Raw genomic sequence first — 10,319 nt, forward strand, 5'->3', positions numbered from 1 at the left:
TGGGATCATGACTTGAGCCCAAGGCAGACACTTAACTGACTGAGCCACCCAGGCGCCCTGTGATATTTGCACTTTTAAAGCATGATTAGATGATAAAATATGAGACAAAGGAGTAATTCACATTTCAGAGCTCAGTAATTTCCTCAAAAGGGTTTTTTTTTTTTTTAAATGATAGTCCTCATTCTCCAATGCCACAGGGTGCCTTCTTTGTCAGAAGTTAGCATTTTCCAGAGGTCTCCACCATGCCATCTTACACTATGTCTAGTTAGAAGGGTGCTCCTAATTCCCATTCCTGGCTTTGACCTCATTTTCTTTTTTTTTAAAGATTATTTATTTATTTATTTATTTGACACAGAGAGAGATCACAAGTAGGCAGAGATGCAGGCGGGGGGGGGGGGGGGAAGCAGGCTTCCCGCTGAGCAGAGAGCCCAATGAGAGGCTCGATCCCAGGACCCTGAGATCATGACCTGAGCCGAAGGCAGAGGCTTAACCCACTGAGCCACCCAGGCGCCCCAACCTCGTTTTCTACATCTGTAAACACTATACATTGGATGGTGCTCGGAACACAGAGCTCTCACTGCTCTGAGTTTTCATAGTTCCAAGAGCACAGATGAAAGAACAGTGTAACCTAAATTTTGGAGGAATGCGTCATTTGACTGTGCTCTGCGTCTGTGTGTGCGTGTGTGCACATATGCACGGGTGTGCGTGCATGCGTGTGTGTGTGTGTGTGTGTGTGTGTGTGTGTGTGTGTATTCTAGGAAGAATATGGTTATGGTGGATGCATTTCCGAGCAGCGATAAACAATAAAACTGGGAACGATATAGCTGACTGTCTCTATGGTAACCTCCACTGGCCATGTGCATGCATATTTTACTCATTTTGTAGTTCACATTTTAAAACATAAACGATTTTATGTTCATGATCATGCAATTGTAATAATCTGTTATTTGTGTTTTTTTTAAATTATTGTATTTATTTATTTGACAGGGAGACACGGTGAGAGAGGGAACACAAGCAGGGGAAGTGGGAGAGGGAGAAGCAGGCTCCCCTGCTGAGCAAGGAACCCAATGCGGGGCTCGATCCCAGGACCCCAGGATCATGACCTGAGCCGAAGGCAGACGCTTAATAGACTGAGCCACCCAGATGTCCCTGGGGCTACTTTTCAAGTGCTGCCTAGACTTGAGAACACTTTGCATTTAACTGAGTCTGGGGGAATCTTCAGCAGAGATGCTCAGTTGTCTTATGTGTGTTGGGGACAATTCTTTGAGGTCTTCACTCAGTAAAGTCTTCTCGGGAGAATTTAAGAACTGCTACAGGCCATATTCATCACCCTCATTAAACCAGATGGCTGAACAAACTGTCACATTGAGAAGCTGAGCTCATAAGTAAGACGGCCAGCTATGTATTAAGGCCACAACTTAATCAAGACACATGTAGTTGGTAAGCCATTTCTCTCAATGGCATTCCAGTAGCTTTCACGGTGCTCTTAGAAACAGAGCAAGGGTTCCTGATGAATTTACCAGTTTCATTGTCATCCCCCACGTAAGCTGTGAAAATACATACCATCAGAAGGACCCACAGAAAGCAGGAGTCCCTCTGCCATCCGGGTTGGCCTGAGGAAGCACGCTTTTATTTTGTTTGTGCATTGCTACGGACCAAGAGTTGAACTGACAGTTGAGCGGCCTGAATTGTCACAGAAGGTGGTGATTTCTGAAGCTTCTTTATTTATTTATTTATTTATTTTTTTAAAAGATTTTATTTATTTATTTGACAGAGAGAAATCACAAGTAGACGGAGAGGCAGGCAGAGAGAGAGAGAGAGGGAAGCAGGCTCCCTGCCGAGCAGAGAGCCCGATGCGGGACTCGATCCCAGGACCCTGAGATCATGACCTGAGCTGAAGGCAGTGGCTTAACCCACTGAGCCACCCAGGCGCCCCAGAAGCTTCTTTATTTTTAAGATTTTATTTATTTATTTGAGACAGAGAGAGAGAGCATGAGTTGGGGGGGAGGAGCAGAGGGAGAGAGAGAGACACAAAGCAGAATCCCTGCTGAACACAGAGCCTGATGATGCGGGGCTCAATCCCAGGACCCTGAGATCACAGCCTGGGTGGAACCAAGAGTCTGTTGCTCAACCAAGGGCACCACCGAGGCACCCCTGAAGCCTTTTTTCTTATAACACCTAAACAACCATGCAGAAATGCCAAGTAGCTTCTCTCTAAATATACTGTGGGGAAAAACATAATGCTTGGGACTTGAATGCCCCAGCACAAATTTCTTCTCATCCAGAAACCCTAAGCTTTTTGATTTTAAACCTCTCATGTTTCCCACCGCACGACAAGTCTTCATCAGTCTCAAAGGCTAGCAGACCTTTTCCTCGCAGAGAGCTATGGCTGCAAAAGCATTCTAAAGCAGTAACACATTCAGAACTCTTGCTTATGGCACAAAGTTCCCAGCAAATCCCTCTGCCATCTGCCTGCCTGCTTTTCCTGTCCCTCCTGATACTCCGATCTCACGCCCATGGTCAAAGCCACTCACTCCTATGGCCATTTACACTTGCTTCCTGCTTTTCTCATCCCTTTTCTAGCTTTCATGCTGCTGTCAGATTCAGTTTCTTGTTCACAGAAATTCTCTTTAGGAAAAAAAGCTTTCGCGACCCTGAGATCGTGACAGGAGCCAAAACCAAGAGTCCGGGGCTTAACTGACTGAGCCAGCCTGGCGCCCCTCACAGTAATTCTCTTAGTGAGAATCATAAGAGGTTTCGATTCTCAAGACATAGAACCCGATTTTGCTGCTTGTTCTGACATTTTTTCCTTGTCCTTGTTACTGTACTTAGACCCAGAGAAGCCTGCATTGGTAAAATTCTGCTTTTCCTCCCAAAGATCTTTCAGCAATGTTGGCTTCTTGCACCACGCGTTTCTTTCCTTAGCCCTTGAAAATAATTTTCCCGGTTTTGTTCTGCTATATTGTTATTCCCCATGACTTTTTTGGAAGGCCAGTTGCTACTCTTGTAAAGGCCACAGTGATTAAAAACCAAACAAGCCAAGCACTCATTTTATTACCCCCAAAGTCCTAATGCATCCAATAAAGACTGTGGAATAGCCAGGGTCTTATTCCTGCTACAGAAAAGATACTTTGTTTCTTTTTTTTTTTAAATTTTTTTAAAGATTTATTTATTGGACAGAGAGAGACCACAAATAGGCGGAGAGGCAGGCAGAGAGAGAGAGGGAAGCAGGCTCCCTGCCGAGCAGAGAGCCCGATGCGGGGCTCAATCATGACCTGAGCTGAAGGCAGAGGCTTAACCCACTGAGCCACCCAGGCGCCCCAAGATATCTTTGTTTCTTAGCAGAGGGGTAAAACGCAAGCACCAACAGCCCAACGGTATTATGACCCACGTTCTCCCTTATGGAATGAAGTTGAAATTATCTTCAGATTTAGTGGCAAATTTTTCGCATTCCAAGTCCTGGAAAAATTAATAATCCAAGCGTGGTATGGAGGGTAGCATTTCATTAATCAGATTAGCGAGCTGCTGAATCCCAGTAGTCTCTACTTTACCAAATAGAAGGGTTCTCTGTAGAATTCTGCTGGACCCAAGTGGGCTTTTCCTCTTGAGTCCTCGTGATAAAGCAGTCTTAATATGTGGATTGCAGAGTTCTTGTTTCCTTCTGGAAAAAAAAGGTGAAAGATGAGTTGGAGGATTTTGCGAACATACTATGTGTTTCTTTTGTTTTTCATTTTTTTTTTAAAGATTTTATTTATTTATTTTGAGAGAGAGAGAGAGAGAGAGAGAGAGCACGCGCAGGGGGAGGGGCAGAAGGAGAGGGAGAGGAAGACTCCCCACTGAGCAGAGAGCCCGACGGAGTGCTCCGTCCCAGGACCCCGAGATCATGACCTGAGCCCAGTGCAGACACTTAACCAACTGAGCCATCCAGGTGCCCCCTTATACTTCTTGTTCCTTCATGATTGTTTTGCCTTTTAGATGGACTAACTCACTTGTTGTGAGAGGTGGCCAGAGAAAGGAGGCAGAGGGTCAGCTGTTGGGTTACAGGCAATGAGCAAACAGTCAGTGAATATAATTTGTGGAATGGGTGTTAAGGAATAGTAGCATGCTTTTTATAAATTTAAGGATTGGCCCTTTGAACGTTTGGATCTCAGAGAGTACATTAAAATGGTTTGCTTTATAGGATTGATTTATTTTAAACTCTGTGGAATAAAGATTCACCCGATCCCCCCCCCCCCCACCACCCAATTTTTGACACTGCAGAGTAATGTTTTGAACTGGAAGTTCCCATAAGGCTGCCACCTCCTTTATTTGAGACAGAACAGGAGCGTGGAGGCAGGGGCAGAGGGATAGCGAGAGCCGGGAGCTCGCCTCAGGGCTGGAGGTCTCATGACTCTGAGATCACGAGCTGAGCTGAAACCAAGAGTCAGATGCTTAACAGACTGAGCCACCCAGGTGACCCTAATGCCCCTCGTTTTTTTGAAAAAAACAACAACAAAAAAAAAAAACCTCACCCATAACTGCATAATTATGCTCTAATGGAAATGTGTTCCCCATAAATCTTTCCTTTGACACATTTATGTTGTGTGAACACTGGAATATAACAATTTCCGTTCTCATTACCATATGTTTTTTCTATCATTTATGGTTTTTCCAGTTACCACGCACCTAGCATAGTAGAAACCACTTAAGCACTGGAGTCAAGAGAACTGGTTTGAGTCCAGCTTACTAATTAAGTCCATTCTCTGAAGTTGGCATATGATATACTAATTTATTGCCTAATTTTCCCAGTGACTTCTCCTCAGTCCACTCTGTTTTTTTTATTTTTTAAAGATTTTATTTATTTATTTGACAGACAGGGATCACAAGTAGGCAGAGAGGCAGGCAGAGAGAGAGGAAGGGAAGCAGGCTCCCCGATAAGCAGAGAGCCCGATGCGGGACTTGATCCCAGGACCCTGGGATCATGACCTGAGCCAAAGGCAGCGGCTTAACACACTGAGCCACCCAGGCGCCCCCACTCTGTTTTTTTTTTTTTAAACGATTTTATTTTTTCAAATAATTTCTATACCCAATGTAGGGCTCGAACTTATAACACTGAGATCAAGAGTCACACTCTCCACCAACTGAACCAGCCAGGTGCCCCTCCGTCCTAAAGATTTTAGCTGCAAATGGAAGAAAAAAAGAAATCCAGAGACTCGTAAGTTCTTCACAATGTCCAGAGCTTTAACATGTACAGTATATATACAAACTAGATATTTGGATTTCATATTCTATCTGTTATGTATGATACCAGTGACATACATCTGTGACACACATACATATAAAACATACACATATAAGACAGCACAGTGCCGATTTTAGTAATTCATGTGCAAACATCACAACTTTTGCTATATCCATATACTGCATGAACGTTATTTACTTCCCATGTTTCTTTAAACTGATGCACATTTTAGGGGGTACCTGGATGGCTCAGTCGGTTAAGCCTCTGTCTTCAGCTCAGGTCATGATCCCAGGGTCCTGGGACCGAGCCCCGCATTGGGCTCCCTGCTCAGTGGGCAGAGTCTGCTGCTCCCTCTGCCTCAGCCCCCCAGCTCATGCTCTCTCTCTCACACTCCCTAGCTCAAATAAATAAATAAAACCCTTTTTAGAAAAATCTGATGCACATTTTTAACATACTGTATATTTTTTCTTTAAGTAAGCTCTATGCCCAACGGGGAGCCTGAACTCATGTCTCCCCTCCCCCCAGATCAAGAGTCACATGTGTCACCAACTGAGCCAGCCAGATGTCCCTAAATTGATGCATATTTTGAAGGTTAAATAAAATGACACTCAGCACTAACTGCAGGGTGCTTTTATCCGTGGTGGTAACTACGGACATAGCACTGAGTATCAGTGAATCACAGGTGAGAGAGAGGCTTTCTTCCCCAGGCTCCATCAGTATCTGTGGCTATGGCAGGTAGAAAGTCTCATTTGGGGGGCGCCTGGGTGGCTCAGTGGGTTAAAGACCCTGCCTTCAGCTCAGGTCATGATCCCGGGGTCCTGGGATCGAGCCCCGCATCGGGCTCTCTGCTCAGTGGGGAGCCTGCTTCCCTTCCTCTCTCTCTGCCTGCCTCTCTGCCTACTTGCGGTCTCTGTCTGTCAAATAAATAATAAATAAAATCTTAAAAAAAAAAAAAAAGAAAGAAAGTCTCATTTGGGAGCTTGTGACAATGGAAGAGCACACCTTGGGCCCAGAGCCTCCACCAAATAGTAGGATTTAGCTACAATTCATTAAGACTATTTTGTTTTTAGGTTCTGACCCCCCCCCCCGCCCAGTGTATGAAGGGGTAAAAAGAAATAACTTAGAAACAAAAGTTTTGTGATCACATACACATTCTCCTCTAAGATCATAGACTGTCAAGGGGTGCCTGGGTGGCTCAGTCGGTTAAGCGTCTGCCTTCAGCTCAGGTCATGATCCTGGAGTCTTGGGATCAAGTCCCACATCCGGCTCCCTGCTCAGCGGGAAGCCTGCTTCTCCCTCTCTCACTGCCCCTGCTTGTGTTCCCTCTCCCGCTGTCTCTCTCTCTCTCTGTGTCAAATAAATAAATAAAATCTTAGAAAGAAAAAAGATCACAGATTGTCAAATAAAGTTCATCTTATTTAGGAAGATGTCAGTGAACATGTTAGAAGGGACGCGTTACTGCTATTTCATTGAATCAAAGCAATCCACAGTTATTGCAGAGGTTTCTCAAATAGCCACATGGAAACTCAGAAAAGAAAGAGGAATGCCAGAGGAAGAAACCAGATCTTTCTAGTATTTTGATTCTTTCTCAAATATTTGAACTATGTTCTATAACGAACTGTGAGTTGCTATGCAGATGACCTTGAACAACAGGGATATGAACCATGCAGGCCCACAATATACACAAATTTGTTTTTATAAATGCAGTACGGTGCTGGAAATGTATTTTTGCTTCCTTTTAACTTTTTTTTTTTCCTTATAACTTTCCAAATAAAGAATAACCTTTCTTTTCTCTAGCTTACTGGATCGTAATAATGTGGCATATCCAGGCGCCTGGGTGGCTCAGTCGGTTAAGCATCTGCCTTCGGCTCAGGTCATGATCCCAGGGTCCTGATATGGAGTCTGCCATCCGCCATCAGGCTCCTTGCTCAGCGGGGAGCCTGCCTCTCCCTCCCCCTGCCGCTTACCCTGCTTGTGTTCTCTGTCTCTGTCAAATAAATAAATAAAATCTTTTAAAAAAGAATGCACCATACAATTGATTGAACATAAAAAATATGTGTTCATTGACTGTTTTCAGTAAGACATCTGGTCAATAGTGGGCTATTTGTAGTTGAGTTTCTAGGGACCTGAAAGTTATATGCTGATTTTTGACTGCTCCAGGTGGGGGTCAGCTCCTCTAACGCCCGCTTTCTTCAAGGATCAACTGTATAGCTACCGTGCGATGCTAAGTTTGATTAGTGCATTTGATCGAAAACTGCAAATAAAGGAAGCTTTTGGTGCTGTTGCTAGTCACCCTCCCCCAAGCCCAAATATATACATGTCCAAATGCAACAGGCTGGGGTGAGGGTGGGGTGACAGCCTCAGAGCCGAGACTGGGAGCCAGAGGGCAGCCAGGCACAAAGAAGTCATTCAAACACAGGAATGCCAGCGCGCAGGCAACCGACCGGCGCCCTTCATGCGTGTGCACTGTGCAAAGACTGGCTTGCACACCAGACGTTGCACGATTTAGTGTTGATGATGTCACCAGAGCACGCCAAGTAGTCTCATTGGTAGGACAGGCATTTTCCTTAAGAGTGAAAGTGTTCGTCTCTGTGCCTGCTTTGCCTAATGTAACGCTATAACTTTTTTCTTTTTTAAGATTTTATGTATTTATTTGTCAGAGACAGAGACAGAGAGAGAGAGACAGAGAACACAAGCAGGGAGAGCAGCAGGCAGAGGGAGAGGAAGAAGCAGGCTCCCCGCTGAGCACGGAGCCTGAGGTGGGGCTCGATCCTAGGATCCTGGGATCATGACCTGAGCCCAAGGCAGATGCTTAAGCAACTGAGCCACCCACCCCACTTTAACTTTTCCAAAGAGGGGAAAGGAATCACAGACAGAAGAATGAACACATCCTGCTTGTTGTCATGGCTGCTGTTCGCTCCAGCAACCACAGCTTGTGCAAGCAGCCTGACCGTAGCTGCAAGAAAGGGACAGGGTCTATCCCAACTCTGCGCCCGGAGTTTCCGGACATGAGGCACCTTACAGGTCGGTGGCCCGGTTTCTGACCTGTAAGACGGGTACAGAAATCCGTGCCCGTGTGAGTAGGGCTGTTGTTACCCTAACTAATGTCCAAATCCCATTTTCACTGTCAATGCGTCTGTGATCGGTGTGTTCTTATATTTTATGGATGAACTAATTTCTTTCCATTGGGGTTTCCTTCTAGAAAAATGGCAGTTAGGGTTTCCTGTCTTGTGTTTGAGCATCTCTTAAGCAACATCGAAGCTTCCAGAGGGCTTGCAGTGGCTAACGTGCGGCTGAGTTGTCAGGGGGCACTGTGACTCCGGACACCGATGTGGGCAATTGTAAGTTAAGCTGACGCTGGGAAGATGTTCCATCAAAATGCCAAAGTGAGAGGAAGTGTATCCTCCCCTGTGTTTCAGCACAGTTGTGTCACTCAGGAAAAAAAAACAGTTCTTCAGCGACAGTGCGGTGGCAGCTGCTAGGCGAGCTTGTCACGTGTCCACAGATTCAGCCAAGAAAGAGACAACGAGCCTACATCCATTCGCTTTATTATGTACAGGGACAGTGAAATCAGACGAGTGTGGAGACAGCTGCCATGTTCTTAGTCCCACAGGATGACGCTGAACCACGCAGCCAGATGACAGGCAGCACAGGTGGTGAGTCTCTCTGTTAGTGAAGAGCCAACTCTAAACAGAAGGAGACTTACACAGAAGCCCGTGGCTGGACCCTCCACGTGGTCAAGGGGGGACATTCCGGCAGTGTCAGAGCCAGGGATGTGAGGGACAGTCCTCACCAGGCTCCTCACCAGGCTACCTGTCTTGCCATGTCCCAGAATAGATCACGGGACCTGCTGCCAAGGCTCCTGTCGGACTTCCATCAAGCCGTGTCCTTGTGGCCCATGTGCCAAGTCACCCTGGCGCCATGACAGCTGGAGCTCTCCCTTGCAACTGCCCCATACCACCTTTTGTGTGTTCATTTAATAATTTTTTTTAGAAGCACAAGCCACCCCATCAGATGGCCCCAAGGAATTGTACTGAGAGGGACTTGGAAGAAAGCCATTCTATTTGCCTTGAGTACAATTGGATGGGAGTGACCATGGCCATGACTCCCAGTAGAACGACCAGAGCTGGTCTGATCCCAGACAGACCCCAGCCTTGCTCCTGGTCCACAGCCAAGACCCCTAAGTATATCCCGACTCCAGGAGCAGCAAGAGGTGTTGGCAACCTCACATAGCCTGCCTTGCAATGGCCTGAAGGAAATCCGAGGCCATGGGCTCATTCGTCCCCAGTCACGCCAGAGAGTTGAGACTGTTTTGTGTGTGGCAGGGAAGTACAGGCCTGATGTCCCAGTTAGAAGTGATAACTTAGGGGCGCCTGGGTGCCTCAGGTGGTTAAGCATCTGCCTTTGGCTCAGGTCATAATCTCCAGGTGTTGGGATGGAGCCCCACATCGGGCTCTGGCTCAGTGGGGAGTCTGCTTCTCCCTCTCCCTCTGCCTCTCTCTCCACTCACCCCTGCTCGTGCTCTCTCTCTTGCTCTTGCAAATGAATAAATAAAAATCTTAAAAAAAAAAAGAAGAAGAAGTGGTACCCAATTGGGGCAGAGATTGTAGGAGGATGGAATTATTTATTACTCTTACGATAACTGGAATAAAGCAATTTTGTGTCCCATACACAGACCAACCCTTTGAGTGGGCTCGTTCTGAGGTGATGGGATGAGTCAGGTGTCCTGCAGACCAGAGCCAAGCAAGGGCTAATGGTTCCCGCCCCAAACCCTCGCTTCACCAAACCCTCTGGGCCTGATGGGTTCCTTCCCCACCAGCCCAAGAGGTCGCTGTCCTTTAGTGGCCACGTGACAGGTATGCTGGGTCTCTGAAGCACCTGGGCCTTGTCATGTCCCCGGTATCTGCCCCACCCATGTGTGTGGTTGCTCCAGGACCAACTTAGGAGTCTTCCCCTCACACCTACTGCCATTGTCATCAGTCTCTGACTTCCGGGATGGGAAGAGAAACATCAGGTTAACATCCCATCCCCGACCCCTCCCCCAATCTCCATTTGCCCATTCAAGACCTCCACTTGCGGGATCCCTGGGTGGCTCAGT

This window comes from Mustela erminea, chromosome X, assembly GCF_009829155.1.
Source record: "Mustela erminea isolate mMusErm1 chromosome X, mMusErm1.Pri, whole genome shotgun sequence".
In the NCBI taxonomy this organism is placed as follows: Eukaryota; Metazoa; Chordata; class Mammalia; order Carnivora; family Mustelidae; genus Mustela; species Mustela erminea.